Genomic DNA, 24,673 nt, shown 5'->3' with positions numbered 1-24,673 from the left:
AATGGGGAAGGTGGCTCAACCGTGGCTAACAAGGGAAATTAAGGATAGTGTTAAATCCAAGGAAGAGACATGTAAATTGGCCAGAAAAAGCAGCAAAAGTGAGCACTGTGAGAATTTTGTAATACAGAGAAGAGGACAAAGGGTTTAATTAGGAGGGGGGAAAATAGATTATGAGAGGAAGCTTGCTGGGAACATAAAAGCTGATCGCAAAAGCTTCGATAGATATGTGAAGAGAGAAAGATTAGTGAAAACAAACGTAGGTCCCTTGCAGTCAGTTTCAGATGAATTTATAAATGGGGAACAAAGAAATGGCGGACCAGTTAAACAAATACTTTGGTTTTGTTTTCACGAAGAAAGACTCAAATAACCTTCCGGAAATACGAGGAGACCAAGGACCTAGTGAGAAGGATATCCTTATAAAGCAGGAAATTGTGTAAGGGAAATTGATGGGATTGAAGGCTGATAAATCCCCGGGGCCTGATAGTCTGCATCGCAGAGTACTTAAGGAAGTGGCCATAGAAATAGTGGATGTTTTGGTGATCATTTTCCAACAGTCTATCGACTCTAGATCAGTTCCTATGGATTGGAGGGTAGCTAATGTATCACCACTTTTTAAAAAAGGAGGGAGAGAGAAAACGGGTAATTATAGACCGGTTAGCCTGACATCAGTAGTGGGGAAAATGTTGGAATCAATTATTAAAGATGAAATAGCAGCGCATTTGGAAAGCAGTGACAGGATCGGTCCCAGTCAGCAGGGATTTATGAAAGGGAAATCATGCTTGACAAATCTTCTGGAATTTTTTGAGGATGTAACTAATAGAGTGGACAAGGGATGTGATGTATTTGGACTTTCAAAAGGCTTTTGACAAGATCCCACACAAGAGATTGGTGTGCAAAATTAAAGCACATGGTATTGAGGGTAATGTCCTGACATGGATAGAGAATTGGTTGGCAGACAGGAAGCAGAGAGTCGGGATAAACAGGTCCTTTTCAGCATGGCAGGCAGTGACTAGTGGAGTACCGCAGGGCTCAGTGCTGGGACCCCAGCTCTTTACAATATACATCAATGATTTGCATGAAGGAATTGAGTGTGATATCTCCAAGTTTGCAGATGACACTAAACTGGATGGCGGTGTGAGCTGTGAGGAGGACGCTAAAAGGCTGCAGGGTGATTTGGACAGATTAGGTGAGTGGGAAAATGCATGGCAGATGCAGTATAATGTGGATAAATGTGTGGTTATCCACTTTGGGGGCAAAAACACGAAGGCAGAATATTATCTGAATGGCAGCAGATTAGGAAAGGGGGAGGTGCAACAAGACCTGGGAGTCATGGTTCATCAGTCATTGAAAGTTGGCATACAGGTACAGCAGGCAGTGAAGAAGGCAAATGGTATTTTGGCCTTCATAGTTAGGGGATTTGAGTGTAGGAGCAGTGAGGTCTTACTGCAGTTGTACTGGGCCTTGGTGAGGCCTCACCTGGAATATTGTGTTCAGTTTTGCTCTCCTAATCTGAGGAAGGCTGTTCTTGCTATTGAGGGAGTGCAGCGAAGGTTCACCAGACTGATTCCCGGGATGGTGGGACTGACATATGAGGAGAGACTGGATCAACTGGGCCTTTATACACTGGAGTTTAGAAGGATGAGAGAGGATCTCATAGAAACTTACAAGATTCTGACGGGACTGGACAGGTTAGATGTGGGAAGAATGTTCCCGATGATGGGGAAGTCCAGAACCAGGGGACACAGTCTTAGAATAAGGGATAGGCCATTTAGGACTGAGATGAGGAGAAACTTCTTCACTCAGAGAGTTGTTAACCTGTGGAATTCCCTACAGCAGAGAGTTGTTGATGCCAGTTCATTGGATATATTCAAGAGGGAGTTAGCTATGTCCCTTACGGCTAAAGGGATCAATGGGTATGGAGAGAAATCAGGAAAGGGGTACTGAGGGAATGATCAGCCATGATCTTATTGAATGGTGGTGCAGGCTTGAAGTGCTGAATGGCCTACTCCTAAACCTATTTTCTATGTTTCTATGTTTCTAATCCACTGGGAATTAAAATTGGCCCCAATATTTTTATTTCCTGTTAATCAAATTGTGACTTAAACAATGTTAACCACTTTGAACCCTTATTTTTCAATGAACTTGATATTAAACTTTTTTTAAATGACCAAAGTAATGTAAAATTTCAAAATATTAAAAGTCACGGAGGTTGAATCTATTGTAACAAATAACATGTGGTAACAATAATTGAAGTGCAACTTGCAGTTTTCTGATGGATTAAATTTATCTGTCAGAGGATGCTGCACATTTAATGGAATAACATCAGTCTGACAACATGTCAGATCTATAAAGTACAAGTTCTGTTCCACAAGCAACAAATGTTTTGAGAAGATATATCTTTTAAAACCGATCCCACAGCAGCACTCATAAGTTAGAAATGTTTCAGTATTCCCTTGTGTTTTTGTACAGGCCTAAAGGTGACCGATTCAAATGAAAATTTAGTTTTCAAGAGAAAAAAATCCCTCAACATAAAATTCAGTACTTTCCAGCTACTTAGAAAAGGATCACATAAAATTCCACTTCAGATCACACTAAACCACATTGGGGGGCTTCCTTCGTATGAACGCTTCCGATCCGAAAAAAATCTACAAAAGTTCCTGGTTGTCCCGGAGGAACATAGAGATTCCGGTCGAAGGCCTACATTCGCTACGCAGTACATGGAAAGATGTTTTTCAGGTACGTATGTACACGCTGGAGTCACGTGGGCCTGGACCACCAATCACTATTCAGTATTCTCATTGATAAAAATAGGAACTCCATTTGTACAGGCTCCCATTCTATCAATGAGAAAACCTCCTAAAACACCTAACATATTTAAAATTAATTGAAATTAAATGTAATTAAATGTTTTAGAAAAAAAATATTTTTGGGAAAATATTTTATAATGTGTTTTAATAGGGTTAAAAATAAACTTACCTTAATGGACAGGGTTTTAATATAAAAATGAGTGTTTAAATTTAATTTTTATATGTTTTAAAAGTGTTACGCTGGTAAAAGTAAGCTATATGCCTGCTTTTACCAGGCGTAAAAGTTTGAAGCACATTCACTGGGTTGAGGAAATAGCCCAATCTCTCCCACACGGATGTCCTTCTGCCGGGGATGCGAAGGATCTGTCTAGAGAAATCTTAACAGATGGGAAAAGCCGGTTTTCAGCGCATACGGTATTTGCGAGGCCTCGCCGGTTCTGTGTGCACTTCGTACGGACCCCGCAAGACCGGAATCTTTAGCCGATTATGTTTCTGGAAGTAATGAACTCCACTGGACTCTGCCTGTGGATTTGTAGATACATAACAATTTGTATATGGATAGCTGAAACCTGTCAGGACAAATATTTGATGAGTGACATATGTGAAATTCCATTGTATTTAACAGACACAGTGCATTCAACATTGTATAAATTCAATGATGCAACAACCAATTGCGGCAATATAGGTTACACAGTTAGGTTACGCTACACTACCCAATTAATGAAATATTTGTTGATCTCTTGTGGCATTGTTCATGGACAAAAATAAAATAATATGTTGTCTTATAATTGTCTTTTTGCTTGTTTCTCACTGTTTTTTTCTGTCTTCATCTATCATAAGAACATAAGAACATAAGAGCATAAGAAATAGGAGCAGGAGTAGGCCATTTGACCACTTGAGCCTGCTCCGCCATTCAATAAGATCATGGCTGATCTGATCATGGACTCAGTTCCACTTCCCTGCCCGTTCCCCATAACCTTTTACTCCCTTATCGCTCAATAGTCTGTCTATCTCTGCCTTAAATATATTCAATGACCCACCTTCCACAGCTCCCTGGAGCAGAGAATTCCATCGATTTACAACCCTCTGAGAGAAGAAATTCCTCCTCATCTCAGTTTTAAATGGGTGGCCCCTTTTCTGAAACTATGTCCCCTAGTTTTAAGTTTCTCCTATGAGTGGAAATATCCTCTCTGCATTCACCTTATCGAGTCCCCTCATTATCTTATATGTTTCAATAAGATCACCTCTCATTCTTTTGAACTCCAATATGTATAGGCCCAACCTACTCAACCTATCTTCATAAGTCAACCCCCTCATCTCCGGAATCAACATGATGAACCTTCTCTGAACAGCCTCCAATGCAAGGATATCCTTCCTTAAATACGAAGTGCAAAACTCCAGGTGTGGCCTTACCAATACCCTCTGCAGTTGTAGCAGGACTTCTCTGCTTTTATACTCTATCCCCCTTGGAACAACATTCCATTTGTCTTCCTGATTATTTGCTGTACCTGCATGCTAACTTTTTGTGTTTCATGCACAAGGACTCCCAGATTTCTCTGTACTGCAGCACTTTGCAATTTTTCACCATTTAAATTATAATTTGCTTTTCTATTATTTCTGCCAAAGTGGATAACCTCACATTTTCCCACATTGTACTCCATCTGCCAAATTTTTGCCCACTCACTTAGCCTGTCTATATCCCTTTGCAGATTTTTTGTGTCCTCCTCACAATTTGCTTTCCTACCCATCCTTGTATCATCAGCAAACTTGGTTACATTACACTCGGTCCCTTCATCCAAGTCATCAATACAGATTGTAAATAGTCGAGGACCCAGCTTCGATCCCTGCGGCACCCCACTAGTCACTGTCTGCCAACCGGAAAATGATCCATTTATCCCGACTCTCTGTTTTCTGTTAGTTAGCCAATCCTCTATCCATGCTAATATATTACCCCAAACCCCATGAACTTTTATCTTGTGCAGTAACCTCTTATGTGGCATCTTATCAAATGCCTTCTGGAAATCCAAATACACCACATCCACTGGTTCCCCCTTATCCATCCTGCTCGTTACATCCTCAAAGAAATCCAGCAAATTTGTCAAACGTGATTTTCCTTTCATAAAACCATGCTGATTCTGCTTGATTGAATCATGCTTTTCCAAAGTCCTGCTACTGCTTCCTTAGTCATGGAGTCCTGCTTTTTCCCAACGACAGATGTTAAACTAACTGGTCTATAGTTTCCTGCTTTTTGTCTGCATCCTTTTTTAAATAGGGGCATTACATTTGCAGTTTTCCAATCCGCTGGGACCGCCCCAGATCCAGGGAATTTTGGTAGATTACAACCAATGCATCCACTGTCTCTGCAGTCACTTCTTTTAAGAGCCGAGGATGTAATCCATTTGTGATAGTGATTGTATTAATTTCCTCCCTCCCTATAGCCCCTTGATTATCCTCTATCAGCTGTGTCTCAGTGGGTAGCATTCTCTAAGTGGGAGGGGCTAGGAGTGAGCAGGTGCTGCTGATTACTGCAAGAGTTGGAGTGAGTTTGTAAAAAGTTGGTGGTGGGTTTTTGGGTTGTTTTTCTTCAAGTTTTAGGGCCTTTTTGGCCCATAAACATCAGCCAGATGACTGCTGAGAAGCCTGGAGTGCTGGGCCCCTCAGAGGTCAATGCTCCCACTGTGAATTTAATCGGGGGAGAGAATGTCTTGAGAAGGGAGAATAAAGAGCCAAAAGATTTGGGCCGGGACCCCAGGAGGTTTGGAAAAGAAAACATGGTGGTGGTTCACTGCCTGCATAAGGAGATGCGAGCTTGAGATATCATCCAGGCAGTACATGAGGACTGTGGTGAGGGAAATTGCTTTGCTTACCGACCAAAGCCCAATGTTGGATTCGAAGTGACGGTCAGTGGCCGAGAGGAGGTGGAAAGACTTTTACTGAGCCTGAAGGTTGGTGAGGAGTACTTGCATGTATGTTTGCTATAGCCTGAAGAGGTGGTAGTTTCATTCTTAAAGCTACTGGTTTATGTTGAGGACAATGAGCTGATAAAAAGTTAGAGTCGTGGAACATTAAACTTTGCTCAGTAATAAAGAGGAGATATTATCCTGGAATATGAATAGCCGATAGAACCCGTTATGTAACAGTGTGGTTCCCAGAGTGGGTGAATTCATTACTCTACAACATGAAATTTCAGACAATGGAAGGAGTGCAGTACTTCCAGGTTCTGCATGATAACCAGGTGAAGGTTTGCTATTACTGTCTTGGACACGAACATTTAGCAAGAAGCTGTCCAGACCTGTACTGTTATCATCATCATCATCATCATTATCTTCCGCTGCCTGCGCTTGATTTCTGCATGCTCTCGGCGACGATACTCGAGGAGCTTAGCACCCTCCCGAATGCACTTCCTCCACTTAGGGTGGTGTTTGGCCAGGAGCTCCCAGGAGTCAGTGGGGATGTCGCACTTTATCAGGGAGGCATTGAGAGTGTCCTTGTAAGGTTTCCTCTGTCCACCTTTGGCTCGTTTGCCGTGGACGAGTTTCGAGTAGAGCGCTTGCTTTGGGAGTCTCGTGTCTGGCATGTGAACTATGTGGCCTGCCCAGCGGAGGTGATCAAGTGTGGTCAGTGCTTCAATGCTGGGGATGTTGGCCTGGACGAGGACGCTAATGTTTGTGCGTCTGTCCTCCCAGGGGATTTGCAGGATCTTGTGGAGACATCGCTGGTGGTATTTCTCCAGCGACTTGAGGTGTCTACTGTACATGGTCCACGTCTCTGAGCCATACAGGAGGGTGGGTATTACTACGGCCCTGTAGACCATGAGCTTGATGACGGTTTTGAGGGCCTGGTCTTCAAACACTCTTTTCCTCAGGTGGCTGAAGGCTGCACTGATGCATTGGAAGCGGTGTTGGATCTCATCGTCAATGCCTGCTCTTGTTGATAGGAGGCTCCCAAGATAAGGGAAGTGGTCCACGTTGTCCAGGGCTGCGTTATGGATCTTGATGCCTGGGGGGGGGCAGTGCTGTACAGCGAGGACAGGCTGGTGGAGGACCTTTGTCTTACTGATGTTCAGCGTAATGCCCATGCTTTCATACGCCTCGGTAAATACGCCGACTATGTCCTGGAGTTCAGCCTCTAAGTGTGCACAGACGCAGGCTTCATCCGCGTACTGTAGCTCGACGACAGAGGTTGGAGTGGTCTCGGACCTGCCTGGAGACGGTGAAGTTTGAACAGCTTCCCACTGGTTCTGTAGTTTAGTTCCACTCCAGCGGGGAGCCTATCAACTGCGAGGTGGAGCATGGCAGCGAGGAAGATTGAGAACAGGGTTGGGGCGATGACGCAGCCCTGCTTGACCCCAGTCTGGACATGAATTGGGTCTGTGATGGATCCGTTGATAAGGATCACGGCTTGCATGTCGTCGTAGAGCAGGCGGAATATGGTGACGTACTTTTGAGTGCATCCAAAACGGAGGAGGACGCTCCATCGACCCTTGCGGTTGACAGTGTCGATGGCTTTTGTAGCTGTGGCAAGTCTGGCCACATTTCTCAGAACTGCAAGGCAGAGAGCTGTGCGGTTTGTTGCAAAGGCCCCACCCTCTGTGAGTGTGAGGCAGAAGGAAGTTCCTTGAGCGACGAGGAGATGGGAGAAGGAGCAGGAGGTGAAGGAGAGGTATTTTTAATCAAGCTTTTATAAAAACTGGTATTGTATGTGTGAAAGATTTATTATGAGGTGATTCCAGGTTGGTTGCTGGAAATGGTAGTGAGGGATATGGTTTGGGAGGAGGATCAGAAGGTTGAGGAAAAAGCAATTAAGATCTTCTTCATCGGCCCAAACAATGGATCTGCCGTCACCGCCACCCGCCCCCCCGCCCCCACCAAAGCAGCACTTGAGGTGTACTGCTGCAAAGCGGCTTGGAGTGGGAAGGGGAAGAGGTGGGGTACAAACCCGGGGGTGGGGGGGGCGGGGTGGGCGGCGGGAAGGAAAGTGGGGAGCATGGCCGCCGCAGGGAGGGATGGAGGGAGGGAAGGAGGGAATGGGTTTGTTACTTGTTGTACATTTACTTTTTTTAAAATTCGTGGCTGTTGGGTGGGTTGGTTATTAGGGTGATTGTTTAAATCAATTGTTATTGTTTTTCAATTTTTCACTGTTGGGATGGTTTGGGGGAGGGGGATGCACGCGTTTTAATTAAAATCCTTGTTGTAGTTGTTGTATTTGTTGTTTATAACATTTACTTTGATGTTAAAAATTTGGGGTGGGGAGGGCGTACTGTTGTGTTGTTATGTTTCTGAATTTTAAAAAAATTCTTTATTAAGTTAAATAAATTTGTTTTAATGTTAACATTGTTGTGCATTGTCTTCAGATAGCTGTAACGTTAAATACTGGTGAGTCCATACCATGAAAGGCGAACATTAAATGTTACATAAATCAACTGTACCTGTAACTGTCACCAACGTAATGCAAACCATTCATGTATGAGCTGCAGACACAACAGTCTTGCAGCTGCATAACAACCACCAATGTTATTTCAAGCAAAGCATTAATTTATGAGCTGCTGATGCAAATCTTGCAGCTGCGTAGTCACCACGGGCCCTTTCCTGCGGTCTAGAGCGGGGGGGGTGGGGGGTGCATGGTTTCGACGTCAGCCTGAGTGTCTTCCCCGACGAGGTCATTGTCCACCTCTTCTTCTTCCTCTTCTCCTCTCTCCTGAGGTGGACCAACAGTCCCTTCTGGCAATTCTTGTCCCCTCCTGATAGCCAAGTTATGCAGCATGCAGCACACCACAATGAATTGAGCAACCTGCTCAGGGTGGTATTGCAATTCGTCTCCTGAGTGGTTCAGGCATCTGAAGTGCTGCTTAAGCACTCCAATTGTTTTTTTGACAATATTGCGTGTGACTATGGGGCTTTCGTTGTATCGTTTCTCGGCTTCTGTCTGGGTCTTACGCAGGTGGGTTCATGAGCCAGCTGGCAGGGCCATATCCTTTATCACCCAGCATCTAACCATGTACTTATGGCCGTCTCTTAAACAGGTCAGAGACAGTGCTCTCACGCAAGATGTGCGCATAGATGCTGCCTGGAAATTTTGCATTTACTGCCATGATTATTTGCTTGTGGTTGACAATGAGTTGCGCATTCAGGGAGTGGAATCCCTTACGGTTCCAAAAAACCTCTGCATCCTGAAAAGTTGCTAGCATGGCGATGTGCGTACAGTCTATTGCTCCCTGCACCTTGGGGAAGTGTGCTATTCTCGAGAAATCTAGAGTCCTCTTACTCTGTGCCTCCCTGGTCATAGGGAAGGTTATAAAGTCCATCCTTCGAGCATAATGCTGAGATAGTGCAAATGTCGCCAGCCGAGGCCTGAAAGGAGCCAGATGCATACAAGGAAAGTGCCGCAGTAACCTTAACTTCAACGGACAGTACGGTCCTGATGGTGCTGGTAGACTGCAGATTTCCTTTAATGAGCTGGCATATCTCACTGATGACCTCCTTTCGTAAGCGCAGTCTCCTAAGGCACGTGTTCTCGGACAAGTTCAGGTAAGACCGCTTCTCCCTGTAAGTGCGTCGGGTGTAAGTTCTCCTTCTCCTCAGTCTGCCACCTTTTTGACCTTCTCCCATCTCTAGTCTGCAGCGTGTGAGTAGTCATCAATACTGGCTGAAAAATTACAGGCCCCGTTACAATTACTATTACACGTATTCTTCAGAAATAATAAATATTCCTCCTAAAACTCATGTAAGAAATTCAATTCAACCACAATAAGATGAGATGTTTCTTCAGATTTTATATTCACCTTAAAATAACTCGCAGATTAAATCAAAACTCCCCAGAACTTGAAGCAACCTTTTATATGAAAAGTACTTCGATTTACAAAATGGATTCCATATCACTGGGTTAAGGTCAGGTGAGTGCAGCTTTTTCCTCAGTGTTTTCTTCGGCGATACATGGGCGAGATGCCGAAAGTAACGCTCAGCGATTATTCAGGGCGGTTTCAGGACATTAGTTTCCTTTTAAAAACTGTATTCTGGACGGTGCACTATTGTTCACATCATAAAAATATGGGAGGGCAGTCTAACTAATTCGCGGCGTTAACCTGATGCCGAAACTAATGCTGGCAATAAATGGACATTAGTTTCCATTTTTAGGGAAAATGGCCGATAAATGAGCATTATAACTCATCTCAGCGGTTAAATGGATGTTAATTGGACGGTAGCGAAGCAAACCAGAAGGGAAGTCTATCCCCATGTATGAGAAGATTGTGAGGGCAATGTCACAGGATTGGATGGCAGATATCCAAAGGAGGTATTATGCATCCCGCTTTTCCAAGCTTTCTGCAGGAGAAGTGGGAGGAATTGGTCCTAGTAGCTTGACAGATCATCCACAGATCGGGAGCGAGGACATTTGCTTGGTAAAGATTGTGGGATTTACGCATATCTTGCCCAGCAAAGGTCCTCAAAAATCTTGCGCCTGAAAAAACAGGCGCATAGCCTACTTTTACAGGCACAAGTGTTTAAAAACACACACAAACATAATAAAATTAAATAGAATAAACACATTGTATTACTAAAAACTCTGCCGACTAAGGTAAGTTTATTTTTAACCCGAATTGCCAAACTAAAAAAAATCAGAAATATATTGTTTTTTTTCTAAGGCATTTATTAACTTTAATTTCAATTAATTTTAATTATATGAGGTCTGTTTTTTTTATTTTTTCTTAGCGTGTGTTTGTTTTGTTCCCATTAATAGCACTGAGAACTCGTAGGTACGAGAGTCTCAGTGCTATTAATCATCATCATCATAGGCAGTCCCTCGGAATTGAGGAAGACTTGCTTCCACTCTTAACAAGAGTCCTTAGGTGGCTGTATAGTCCAATATGAGAACCACAGTCTCTGTCACAGGTGGGGCAGATAGTCATTGAGGGAAAGGGTGGGTGGGACAGGTTTGCCACACGCTCTTTCCGCTGCCTGCGCTTAATTTCTGCATGCTCTCGGTGATGAGGCTCGAGGTGCTCAGTACCATCCCAATGCACTTCCTCCACTTCGGGTGATCTTTGGCCAGGGTCTCACAGGTGTCAGTGGGGATGTTGCACTTTATCAGGGAGGCTTTGAGGGTGTCCTTGTGATGTTTCCACTGCCCACCTTTGGCTCGTTTGCCGTGAAGGAGTTCTGAGTAGAGCACTTGCTTTGGGAGTCTTATGTCTGGCATGCGGACAATGTGGCCTGCCCAGCGGAGCTGAACAAGTGTGGTCAGTGCTTCAATGCTGGGGATGGTGGCCTGTGGTCGAGGAGAGTCTCAGTGCTATTAATGGGAACCTGTGAACTACCTATCTGATTGGCTGAGCCGTCACACGTGACTACATCTTCTGCGTGGGAACCCTCAGGGCGGGAGCGCGCTTCACAGCACGAGAGAAGAAGGCCTCCCCACCGGAATCCAGGGTGCCTCCTAGACCAGGTACTTTAGTTAAAATCTTCGGTCGGAAGGCAATTTCCCGCGGGAAGCCTCCAACCGGAATTTTCGGGCCACTATCTAATCCCTTTATGTTATGTCTTTGGATACTCTAATAATGACTCCACGAGGCACTTGAACTGTAGTGACCTTAGTCCATTTAATATAACTCCAAAGTGAGGATCACACATGGTGGCCCGCCTTTTATACTAGGCCTGGCACACCTGTACAGGTAACCTACAAGACTCCCACTGCAGTGCCCTCTGGTGGCACACCTTAGTGACCATACAGCTGGTGTACAAGTTTTCCATAGTGGTGCTCTCAGGTGGCACATCATATGTAATAGTACAGACAATAACATGTCTAGATACATGACATCACTCTCCCCCAAGTCCTTAGTGCAAATCGCCTTCATGCATTGACTATGCTCTGGGCTTAGCTCTATCTGGTTGATCCTTGGAGGGTCATTTCCATCTTGGGTGAGTAGGTGGTGTTTCGTTGGCACTGGAGGTGCTGGTGGTTTCTGTTTGTGAGTCCATGACCACTCCATTCTTTCCCTCCCGCATATAGGTTATGCCGGTGGCTAGTTACATTCATATACATTCAAGTCCAAAAGAAAAATTGCATTTATATCATTACATTTATGGTACAGTTGTGAGGCAAGTACATTTGACTGGTGAGGTACATACTTGACACATACTTGGACTCAATACTGGTATCAGCACCGGTGCGTGAGGACAAACTAGTTCCAGAACTGCTGGATGGTCTCCAGGAAGTCTGGTGGCGGCGTGGTGCCCAGTGCTGGCAGTGGGAACCCGGTTGGCTCAAGTTGCCTGCTTTCGGGGCCTTTGCCATTGCTTCTAACGTCGGGCAGGTTCACAGATGCCTGTGACCTCCTTGTCCTTTCCTTGCACCCTGGGTCGCTGCTGCTTCCTGAGGGGCAGTCATCTGGCAGTGCACAGGGAACTGCTAACTCGCTTGACTGGGCTTTATTTGGGTTGGGATCCTGGCTGGTCCCTGTCTCATTTGGGAGGACCATTACGGGTGACCTTTCGATCCCGGGTGTAGCCTTGGTGGCGATAGGGTCTGTGGGCTGCGCCTTTGCCCGGTTTGTTCTTTCAGGCTCGTGGTGGTTGGTGCCATCGGGTGCGTGAGAGGTGAAGCCGATCAGGGGCAGGGTATCAATATTGGTGTCATTGCCCTCCTGAGATCGCTTGCTCTGCAGCTTGTTGATATTGGCTGCTTGTGGCCATACTCCGTGGTGCATCACCCTGGTCCCAGGGATGCAGGCTACAGCGTTGGGTAGCCCGCTGGATCTGTGTGCTCCCGATGGGTGTTTGCCTGCTACATAATCAGAATACAGTTGAAATCCTACATCGCACAAAGTTTCATTACTCATTGTTGATAAACTGTAGCTCTGATCGCAATCGCACGACTTTTCTTTGCTTATTACGTGTATAAAACTTTGATCATCAATTACAAGCTTTACATTTAACTCACAGTTGCTATTACGTTGATTGACAATGTGGAACTGTCCCTTTATGTGTGATGGGTTGCTGGCCTCCTTTAAGAGGGTCTTGCTATTTTTTATCCCGATCCTCTTCTTCGCTTGGTACCACGTGTTGCTCCATCAGCGCTGCACCTCGTGATCTGACCGCCGCCATCTTTTTCTTCAGCACTTCACCTCGTGGTTTGGGCGCCATCTTCCTTCCATCCACAATGTCGACTGCGGTGATCCTCTTCTCCCCGAGTTCTGCCATCGAAGCTGGGAAGTCGCCTTTGGATCCGATTTTCTTCCTCTGGTGTCCTGCCACTGGAGCCTGGGAGGTGCGTTCGGGTCATCTCAGCTGGATCATCTCCACGCAGTCATGCTGAGCGGTCTGTGCCTCGGGTGCTGTGCTGGTCTGCTCTCTGGTGCCGGATCCAACTTCAGGTGGGAGTTGCTTTGCCTCTGAGCATGGGGGTCGTCGATCACTGTAGGGGTGAAATCTTCCCAGCTCCAATGGATCTTCTTCATCCACCTTCTTCCGAGTAGCGTTGGTCCATCACCTGTAACAATCCACAGTGGTAACTTGTGCACCATGTCATCATGGAGTACCTTTACATCTGCACTACCAATGACTGGGATAAGTTCATTGATGTAGGTGCACAGCTTTGCCTGAACCCGGACCAACTTGGGTCATTCAGCTTGATTGTCCCATAGCTTCTCAAAGGCTTCTTGATTCATTGCTTACTGGCTCAACCCCGTGTCCACTTCCATGAAGAGTGGAACGCCGTTCATCTTGATTTCCATCCTCAATGGGGATCATTCTGTGCTGCAGGTAAACATGCTATACACCTCATTGTGGGGCTGAGCTGCCTCTCTGACTATCGCTTCATAATCTGCGCTGGATTCATGGCCATTTGCAGACTCTTCATCAACACAGTGAGTCATATTTCTTTTACACATTCGCTGGAGGTGGCCCTTTGAGCTGCAGCCTTTACACACATAGTCCTTAAAACAGGACTGGTGAGCCCTGTGATTCCCTCCACAATGCCAGCATGGTGCTACTCGATTAGCCCCCCTCGGCGGACTCTGAGTTAAGGGACTTGGGGGCCTATTCTCTCTCCCCTGAGGAGATTCACGTTCTACAGTCCAGCCTCTAAAAGGTGCCAGTCTGTGTACAGTACTTGCCGAGTTTGAGTCCTGGGGATGAGTTATCCGCCTAGAACCACAGGTCGAGGTCATGAATGCCTAGCTCATGGTGATAGCCTTCTGCAGTGTGACTGTGGTATCCGCAGATAGTAGCCTGTGAAGAAGGCCCTCGTGGCCGATTCCGATGACAAAGATATACCGCAGCGTATCGATGAGATGTTCGCCGAAATCACACGGTGCCACCAGCCTCTTGAGGTCTGCAGCGTATTTCGCGATTTCCTGGCCTTCGGGCTGTCGGTGTGTATAAAATGGTGTCTGGCTGTGAGGATGCTCTCTTTGGGCTTGAGTTGTTCTTGGCTCAGCGTTACAAGCTCTTCGTACATCTTGGTTGTTATCTTCGCTGGTGCCAGCAAGTCCCTGACGAGGCCATAGATGGTGGGCCCACAACTGGTTAGCAGGATAGCTCTGTGCTTATCAGCCAGTGTGGCTGGATTATCGCCTGCCAGGTCGTTTGCTGTGAAGAAATGATCGAGCCTCTCCACAAAGGCATCCAAATCATCACCATCAGCAAACTGCTACAACGTACCAAGGTTAGCCATTTTCGCATGAAAGTCTGTAGTCTCGTCGCCAATTGTTATGTCTTTGGATGCTCTAATAATGACTCCACGGGGCAATGTATTGCAATTGAACTGTAGTGAGCTCAGTCCATTTAATATAACTCCAGAGTGAGGATCACACATGGTGACCTGCCTTTTATACTAGGCCTGGCACACCTGTGCAGGTAATCTACAAGTCTCCCACTGCAGTGCCCTCTGGTGGCACACCTTAGTGACCATACAGCTGATGCACAAGTTTTCCATAGTGGTGCCATCTGGTGGCACATCATATGTAATAGTACAGGCAGTAACATGTCTAGATACATGACACTTTACAATTATCATAACAGCAATAATATCACCTCTCTACCTTCTCTTTTCAAGTGAGAACATGCACAATTTACATAATCATTCCACATAATCCAGTACCACAAACCCCTCAATCATTCTGGTTGCTCTCTTCTGCACTTATCAACTCGAAACTGTCCAACCTTTGGCCCTCTTTTAACAATGACATTTCTTCAGCCACCGACCTGCTCCATCACACTTGCCCTAGTCCCTATTAAAATGATTACTCTCTCCCACCCTTACCCCTGGTACAGCCCTCATCTTCGCTCCCTCAAGTCAAGAGTGTAGACTTGAACAGAAGTGGCGCACAACTAGTTTAGCCATTCACTGTCAGATCTGGCTCAAACACACAAACTATGGGCTAGATTTTCCTCGTTGTTTGCATGCTTAACGCCCACTTAACGTCCATTTTACTGCTGAAATGACGTATAACGCCCATATATTACCCATTTAGCCATAAAATGGAAACTGACGGACATTTTTCGGAAACTTATCGCCGAGCGTTACTTTTCCCATGTGCATAACGCCGAGAAAAAATAATACCGCGCGCCCAGTTTCTTTGTGCGGAATCATCAGAATGGGCAAAATCAACGCACATAATATCGCCCAGCATTACTTTCCTCATGGAATTAACGGCGAGATTCAATAATACCTCTTTTTTTGTCGTAAAGAACACATTTGCCGAAACTAACGCCCAGGAGATCACCCACTGTCACTTTCACTACCTTGCACACATATCGCCCACAATATCGCTCGCCCAAAAAAACAGCCGGAAAAAGTGGAACTGTTCTGAGCTAAAGCCAGCGGTGTGGCTGCCATTTTTAAAATCGCAGGTCGCTTCATTCAAAAGGCTGCTTCAACTTTGGAGGAGTTTGCATTGACTCTGGAGTTCTTCTCAGGTGAAGTGACCATCTCAACAAACGTATTTTCAGACTCTGGACTATTGGGGGTTTACTCTCGGTGTATTTTAGTGAGGAAATTATTGCTTCTGATCAATCGCTATTATATTTTCATTGCAATGGAGCCAGCCATTCTTCAGCCTGCATCGATTTAATACACAGATGCTGCAGAGTGCAGATGGCTCAATGTCTAATGCACATCAATATGTGTCCAATTTAAGACATGCAAGAATGAGGAGGAGGTCCAGACCATACACACCCCGCACGTACAGGGAAAAGAGGTCTTGCCTCGACATGTCCGATCACACCTGCCTTCGGAGACTGCGCTTCCACAAGGTGGTGATCAATGAAATATGTGAGCTCATCAGGCCACATATGCAGCCTGCCAGCAGGACATCAGTGTCTGTCGAGGTCAAGGTCACCGCGGCACTGTCTTTCTACGCATCCAGTTCCTTTCGGGCCTCCGCGGTCGAGATTTTCCCTCTGTCTCACCATGTCACCTATCGCTGCATTAGACAGGTCACGGAGGCCCTGTATGTGCGAAGAATGGAATTTATCAGCTTCCCCATGACCACGGAGACTCAGACTGACCGGGCTGGAGCATTCTACCGCATTGCTAAGTTCCCCAGGGTGCAGGTAGCAATACAGTGCACTCACATCACCATGCAGGCACCTTCTCAGGACCCGGAACTTTTTGTAACAGGAAATAATTTCACTCCCTGAACGTCCAACTAGTTGTCAACCACAACCAGATCATAATGGCAGTGAATGCCAAATGTCCGGGCAGCTTCGATGAGGCTCACATTCTGCGTGAGAGCGCTGTCTCTGACATGTTTAAGAGTCAGCCACAGGGACAATGCTGGATGTTTGATGACAACCGATATGGCCTAGCCACCTGGCTGTTGACCCCGCTGAGTGAAACCCACACCGAGGCCAAGAAGCGATAAAACCAGAGCCAGAGAGACACACGCAATGTGGTCCAGAAAACAATAACTATGCTTAAGCAGCGCTTCAGATGTCTGGACCACTCAGGAGAGTAGCTACAATGCAACCCCGAGCAAGTAGCTAAATTTGTGGCCGTGTGTTCCATGCTGCACAATCTGGCTATCAGGAGGGGCCAAGAATTGCCAGAAGGGACTGATGCTCCACCTCAGGACAGAGAGGAAGAGGACGACGAGGGACTGAGCACTGACCTAGGGCCAGACAATCAGGCTGGCTATGCAACCATTGGTCTGAAATCATAAGTATCATGGGCAAAAACACCCAACCCCCGCCCATACCCCACTTTTTCCACCATTGACATCAATCAAATGTTCAATGTGTCCAGCAACACAGAATACAAATGCAAAGCAGGAGGATGGCCCCCTCCCCCCATACATTACAACAAATTGCATACACCCAGATGGAGATATAACACAGCCATCAACTGCGGACATGCATTTCACTTTCCTTCCCCCCTCCCCTTCTTCTCCCCATCTCTACCCCTTCCCCTTCTCGCTCCACGGTGCCTGGCCGAGCAGCTCCTCAGGCGGTGCCTCATTGGGGGGGGGGGGTTTGAAGACAGAGGCGGTGGTTGTACGGGAGCGGGGGGTGCCAAGGGGGCAACATTCTCTGATGCAGAAGCAGGATCTTGGTCCTGCCTCTCATCTGTCATTTGCAGTGGTGGTGCGGAACCTAGGGGTGGAGTGCCACGCTCTGGCATCACTGGGAGGCCTGTGCCAGCAGTGTTCCTGGCTATCGCCTCCAGGGTCTCCGCCATCCACGGAACATACTCAGTCATGGTGGCCAGCTGTCGGGATATGCCTCCCAATGCTTCGATGAGCTGGTCACCAATGTCTACAGTCCTCCTGGACAACTATACCATCTCTCCGCTCTCATGTGGCACTCGTGGACCAGACCTGTCGCGTCCACGAGGCCTCCGCAGGGTCGGCACCGTCCTGTGGACAAATGGGATGCCCTGTGGCGAGGTGCTTGGGGCCGGTACTTCCAGAGTGAAGGTGGTAATGACCGGAGGAGCACTAGATGGCCTTGGGATGGAATGGCTCTGGAGCGTGGCAATGCAGGTTCCTCGAAGTCCGCGCTCTCATCCGTAGAGAACAGACCCAGCGGATTGACGGGCGAGAATCAGATGTAGGATCGTCCGGAGAGTCGGGCCCCGCGCCCCCATCTTCTGGTCTCTGTGGTCTGGCCTGGGGCCGCGCTGCTGGCCGAGCTGCAAAATACAAATTAGGTTATTAGAGGGGAAGAGGGTGCTAGGGTCACAAGGTGAGTTCAGCGCTGCACTCTGCATATACACAACAAAAGCATCACCGCTATCAAAATCATCACAGACATCACATTTGATGACCATCAACACATTTGCATTGCAATGATTTTTATTAGGCCAGCATTATTTCTTGGACAATTTTAGTAATCATCTATCATATATGATTGTTCAGATATGAGTGGGTGTGGCATCTATTGACTTTACATCACGCAATGGTGTAAACTTTACTCGGGTGGTATCACTTCAGGGTCTGCAGATGCTTCCGTGGCTGTCAGGGTGTGCTTCCCCACTATTGCGAACACTCGCTCCTCCATCTCAGTGATGTCGCTGGGGACTGGTGGCCCCCCACCCATTCACCTCTACACAGACCTCATCGTCGATAGCTTCTTCTGTAAAAGGTGACAGGATGACATGGCATGAGATCATTACGTCATATCATTGCTAGGTACTGTCACAGAGACTGATACAACACATAACCGACAGATATCATCATGATTATTATGATAATTATCATTCTTTACCTAAAGACGTGCACCGTGACTGCAGGCATTGAGTAAAACATTCCTGGTAAAAGTGAAAGACCTCACATCTGCTGATAGTCACTCATGACTGTTACAAATCAAATTATATAAATACATAAGTACATGTAAATAAATAAAATACTTACTCTTGCGGATCCCACAAGGTCGTTCCATCGTTTGCAGTGTTGGTTGCCCTCACGCACTTCGTTGGTTGCCGACGAGACTACCTCTGCTATCTCGGTCCATATCTTCTGGTAGGCCTTTGGGGTGGGCTTCCCATGCCCTCCCTGTGTCAAATCACCCCAGTGTAACTCGACCTCCTGCAGGAGGGAGGCATTTGCCTCGTCCAGGAACCTCCTCACTCTTTTGCGCCCTTCAATGTGCTCTTCTCCCAGCTCACTGCTCTCTCCAGCATCAGTCTCCACAGCGTGCTGTGATGCCTCCTCCTCTCCCTCCATTATAGGCCAAATTCAGGAAATATGTGGCTGGTAACAGCTAATTTTTGTTTCCCTATTTGCTCTAAAGCTCTAAACTCTCCCTTCTTCCTCCCAAAGCAGCCACACCACACCCACACATGCCTTCAGTCCCTCTCAGCTCTCTCTCTCTCTCTGTCTCCTCTTATGCGCATGTCATGATGACTCTTGACCTCCTGAATCGTGGGAATCGAGCGTTGCCATACCGTTGCTAAGTAAGGCGACACTTTACAGCAGAAGGTCAGTGAGATTTAACACTACCGCCCATTTCATATCGCTCGTGGTAATGGCCAATTTCAAAAATGGAGACTAGGTGCTTTGGCGAGAAGCCGGCGATCTAAAAACCCATTTTTACCACCCATGCCGGAAATAACGTCCATTTTTGGGTGATATGCACAAAAGTGTAAAATTTAGCCCTATCGGTTCTTACTCTTGTCTAAAAAAATGCTCATTATTCCAGGATCATTCTGGATTGCAAAAATACCCGCAGGCTACTATTCTCTCCTGCTTACCGTCTCCTTAAACTCCTTTCCCCTGACTCCACCACACTCACCTCCAAAAACAAGTGTGAGGAGCTCATGGCCTTCTTTGTTTCAAAAATTGAGACCATCTGATCAGCTGCCTCTGCAAGTTCCCTTCCTTCACCTAGCCCACAGGGCCAAACTTCACGACACTCCCACCTGCTCTAGCCCTAAACTCGTATCTTTTGCTAGTTTTTCTTTGATCTCCCCTCTTAAACTCTCCAAACTCATCTTATCCATGAGACCCACTTCATGCTCTCTTGACCCTATTCCCACTAAACTGCTGAGCAGCCAACTTCCTTTCCTGGCTCCCATGTTAGCTGACATTGTTAACGGCTCCCTGTCCTCAGGTACTGTTCCCCTCTCCTTCAAATCTGCTGTTATCTGTAAGCATTGGCTCCCCAAGGATTGGTGGACATTATCTGGACATTGCATTTTAATATTTTTCACTGCAGAAAAGCTGGTTGTGGGAGGGGCCCAGGTACTTTTCTGTGTTGTACTTGAAATCGACGTCTGATGGGTGGGGTTGGTCTGGGAAGTTACAATGGCCATGATAAGGCAACTCATCACAGGTAATGGGCAAAGATGGAGGGTCCATTGTTAAGCAATGTGAACTCATCAGAGCTTGATCAGATATGAACTGGTCAGTGATCAAAGCCATTACCTGGATGAGATAACCCCAAGAGGTGGGAAACCAGAACAAAAGAAAGCCATTAAGTCCAGACCGGTTGGAAGCAAAGCCCCATCACTAGCCATCACTGGAATACACATGAGCCACTCACACAGAAGCCTCAAAACAAAGAAAAACGTTATTCCGCCAGAAGAAGTAAACAGACATCGCATATAAAAGGGGTCGTGTGGCCACATCTCTCTCTCTCTTGCTCTCGCTTGCTTCATCTCTACAAGAACCGAGCACTCCATGTGGGATGGAGAGTAGAAACCAGAAGAGACACGTTTTCACCAGGAGAAGCAGCGAGTAAGCCAACGAATGGGTGAGCATCATTCCTGCCCACGCATCTTTAAGATCACAGACACTCTGTGAGAAGGTGTCGTGTGTTCTCCCAACCAAGCCTTAGTAAGAGTTTTAGTGGGGAGGTTTTAGATGTTAGGTACTTCGCGATACGGGCGGTTAAGAATTGTACTACATCATCACTGTATTTGTTTTGCTGTGTTGAGATAGCTTCAATAAAGCATTGCCGGCTGAGACCGAGGTATTTGTCCGTGACTCATCCATTTGTTCAGTACAGTAATCACTCCCAGGTCTAGAACTATTGTAACGTGGGGGTGCGTCAAACACTTACACATCCACACCTCTCCTCAAAAATCCAACCCTTGACCCCACTTTGCTTGCTAGCTATCACCCCATCTCCAACCTCGTTTTTCTGTCCAAAGTACTTGAACGTGCTGTTGCTTCCCAAATCTGTGACCATCTTTCCATGAATTCAATGTTCGAATCCCTTCAATCTGGTTTGCGCCACTGCCACAGTACAGAAACTGCTCTCATCAAAGTCGCAAATGATATCCTTTGTGACTGTGACAAAGTAAACTATCCCTCCTCGTCCTTCTGGACCTGCCTGCAGCCTTTGACACAGTTGACCACTCCATCCTCCTCCAACGCCTCTCCACCAATGTCCAGGTAGGTGGGACTGCACTCGCCTGGTTCCATTCTTATCTATCTAATCGTAGCCAGAAAATCTCCAGCGATGGCTTCTCTTCCCACTCCTGCATTGTTACCTCTGGTGTCCCCCAAGGATCTGTCCTTGGTCCCTCTTATTTCTCAACTATATGCTGCCCCTTGGTGATATCATCCGAAAACACGGAGTCAGTTTCCACATGTACGCAGACAACCCCCGGCTCTACCTCTCCACCACTTCCGTCGACCACTGCTTGGTATCTAAATTGTCAGATTGCTTGTCTGACATCCAGTACTGGATGAGCAGAAATTTTCTCCAATTAAATATTGGGAAGACCGAAGCCATTATCTTTGGTCCTTGCCACAAACTGCATTTCCTAGCCACCGACTCCATCCCTCTCCCTAGCATCAATCTGAGGGTGAACAAGACTGTTCGCAACCTAGGTGTCATATTTGACCCTGAAATGAGTTTCTAGCCATATATCCACAACGTAACTAAAACCACCTAAATCCACAATGCCCCCCTCTGCCACTGCCTCAGCTCTCCTGCTACTAAAACCCTCATTCATGCCTTTGTTACCTCTAGACTTGACTCCGACTCACTCCTGGCCAGCCTTCCACATTCCACATTACGTAAACTTGAAGTCATCCAAATCTCAGCAGCCCGTGTACTAACCCGCACCAAGTCAAGATCACGCATCACCCCTATGCTTTCTGACCTACAGTGGCTACCAGTTAAACAACGCTTCGATTTCAAAATTCTCATCCTTATTTACAAATCACTCCATGGACTTGCCCCTCCGTATCTCTGTAATAATTTTCTGCCTCAATCCTACAAGATGTCTGCGCTCCTCAAATTCTGGCCTCTTGAACATCCCTGATTATAACTGCTCAACCATCGGTGGGCGTGCCTTCAGCTGCCTGGGCCCTAAGCTCTGGAACTCCCTCCCTAAACCTCTACGCCTCTCTACCTCACTTTCCTCCTTTTAAGACGCTCTTTAAAACTTACCTCTTTAACTAAGCTTTTGATCATCTGCCTTAATTTCTTCTGCGGCTCAGTGTCAAATGTATCTGTTCGTCTGTAACATTGTTGTGAAGCGCCTTGGGACGTTTTACTACATTAAAGGCGCTATATAAATAAAAATTATTATTATTCTTTCAATAGCTGCCTTGTATCATCCTCACTGTATTGAGGCAACCAGAACTGTACACACTACAAGGGCTTAATTTTCCCCAATGACGTTTTTTTGCATATTTCAAGACTACGCAAAAAAAACTTGAAGATTTCCCCATTCTAATTTTTTTATTTGGTGCCGTACAGCCTGTCCTTTAGCTTTGCGGGGCTGGAGCCTAATGTCTGCGCCAAAAAAAAGATGCTCGCTCCTTCTGCATATGCACGGGGAAAAAAATGACTTTTTTGCATAGCTGCTAGGGATGCGCATGCCCAGTACAGTTCCTGATCTGCATTCAGCCATTTTCAATGGGCCAGTTGTGTGTGAGAACTTTAATTCTCAGTAGAAAAATCGGAGCTGCAATATGCAATGCGGCTCAAGGACCAAGAATTTCTCACAGGATGAAGTGGAGGCACTGGTTTCTGTAATTGAGGCCAGACGGCATGAGCTGGACACCAGCAGAAGTCACACAAAAGTTTCACCAAAAGAAATGAAGAAACGCTGGAAACAACTTGCAGAATATTACTGTGCAATGATAACCAACCCGAGGTCTGGAGGGCAGTGCAAAAAGAAGTAGCAGGACCTTGGTCAAGTAGTTAGTGTAAGTAATAATTTCATTTATTCACTGGAATTGCAATTGTAAATGTGACCAGCTGCATGTCTCAATCAGCAGAAAGACACCCTCTCTAAAAAAATTCTATTTTAATCTTTGCAGAGGAAGGTGGCACACAACAAAAGAGAGAGAACTCGAGCAGGACGAGGCCCAGCAAATCTGCACCCATTGACACCCTTGGAAGAGAGAGTCGCTGCCTTGATGGGTCCTGCCTGGAGAAAAGCAACCACCACTGCACAAACTGGGCCCACATTCGAGGGAGAGGGTAAGTCCTGCAAATTAGACATTCTGGGCTAGATGTTTCACTAGGTGGCCATCACCCCAAAAAATGGGCAATGTTCCAGCGATGTGGGACATTTCGGCCTTACTGATCACCGGCACATTTTTTTTTGTGATTTTCTACTCTGCCTTATCCCGGCGATGTCAAATAGGCAATGTAATTTTTCGGCGATCTCATCATCGCCCACCGAAAAAGGAAGTAGAACAAAAAGCTTCCCTAGCAACGCTATTGTGCGCATGTGTGGGAATTTTTTTTTGTGGTTGAGTTTTTTTTGCTGTGTTTTGAGAGGTCAGGGGTCATCACACATGCTCAGAAGCACAGGGAGGGTCAGAGAGAGAGAGAGAGAGGAGAAGGGAGGAGGAGCTGTTTGAGTGTGTTTGAATTGCAAATCAAAATTTAGTTGAAAATTATTCATTCTTTTTGTGTTTTAAGTAATTTTTTTGACCAATATTTGAACTTGAATAATATACAATATACAATATATTATCTAATATATTTAAAAATATATTTCAATATATATTACTATGGAGGGAGAAACAGAACGTAAAAGGGCTAAACCCTTTAGCGAGGAGGCCAACGAGGCGTTGGTGAATATAATGAGCAGCAGATGGGATGATGTAACACGGGATGGGCTTGGGAAACCTCCACCCCATGTATATAGGAGAATCTGGGCCGAGATTGCCGATATGGTCACCTTGCCATCGCATGAAGTGCGTACACTTGACCAGTGCAGGAAAAGACGGAACTGCCTGCTGGCAGCAGCCAGAGTAAGTTGCATTTTATATTTAAAATTATACATATGTAATATTTAAATGATGTATGGAAAGTTTAATTGGAATCTTCATTGTCATTTCGTTATAGTATTAATTAATTAAATTATGAAATAATTTATGCATCCTAACACTAAGTTGAATTTTATATTATGGAATATTGTTCATATTGTTCATAGGCAATGCAATGCAAAGTTCTAATCGAACATTTAAATATGTCAATCTTAAATGTTTATTACCAAGTCAATTAGATTATGCCATGCAATGTTATCTTATCATTTACAGAAGAAGATATCTATGAATAGAGCCAAGCAGAGGAGGATGGGCAGCGGCTCTGCTCAAGTTCAAATACTTTCTGAATACGAGGAGCTTGCGGTCACCTTAGTGGGACCTGACAGCCATTCGGTCACAACCCGAACCCACCCTCGAGTCTCATGAGTAATGGGAATTATGCAATGTATCAAACATTATCAAATACATCTTTAAAATATCTTAGTTATGCATGTAATGTGCTGCAATGATAATGCAATATGATATATACTCTTGAGGTAATCTTGATTCACGAATGAGATCATGTCAGCCCTGATGAACCATTGTGCATATGGGGCATTGAAAAGTATTCTTGCGTAATGGGTTATTGAAAAATTGATATGTATTGATATATATGTTTAACAATAATGAGCACCATTAATGTCCTAAAGTTTTC

Source organism: Pristiophorus japonicus, chromosome 5 (assembly GCF_044704955.1).
Source record: "Pristiophorus japonicus isolate sPriJap1 chromosome 5, sPriJap1.hap1, whole genome shotgun sequence".
NCBI lineage: Eukaryota > Metazoa > Chordata > Chondrichthyes > Pristiophoridae > Pristiophorus > Pristiophorus japonicus.
This window is presented reverse-complemented; position numbering follows the sequence as displayed.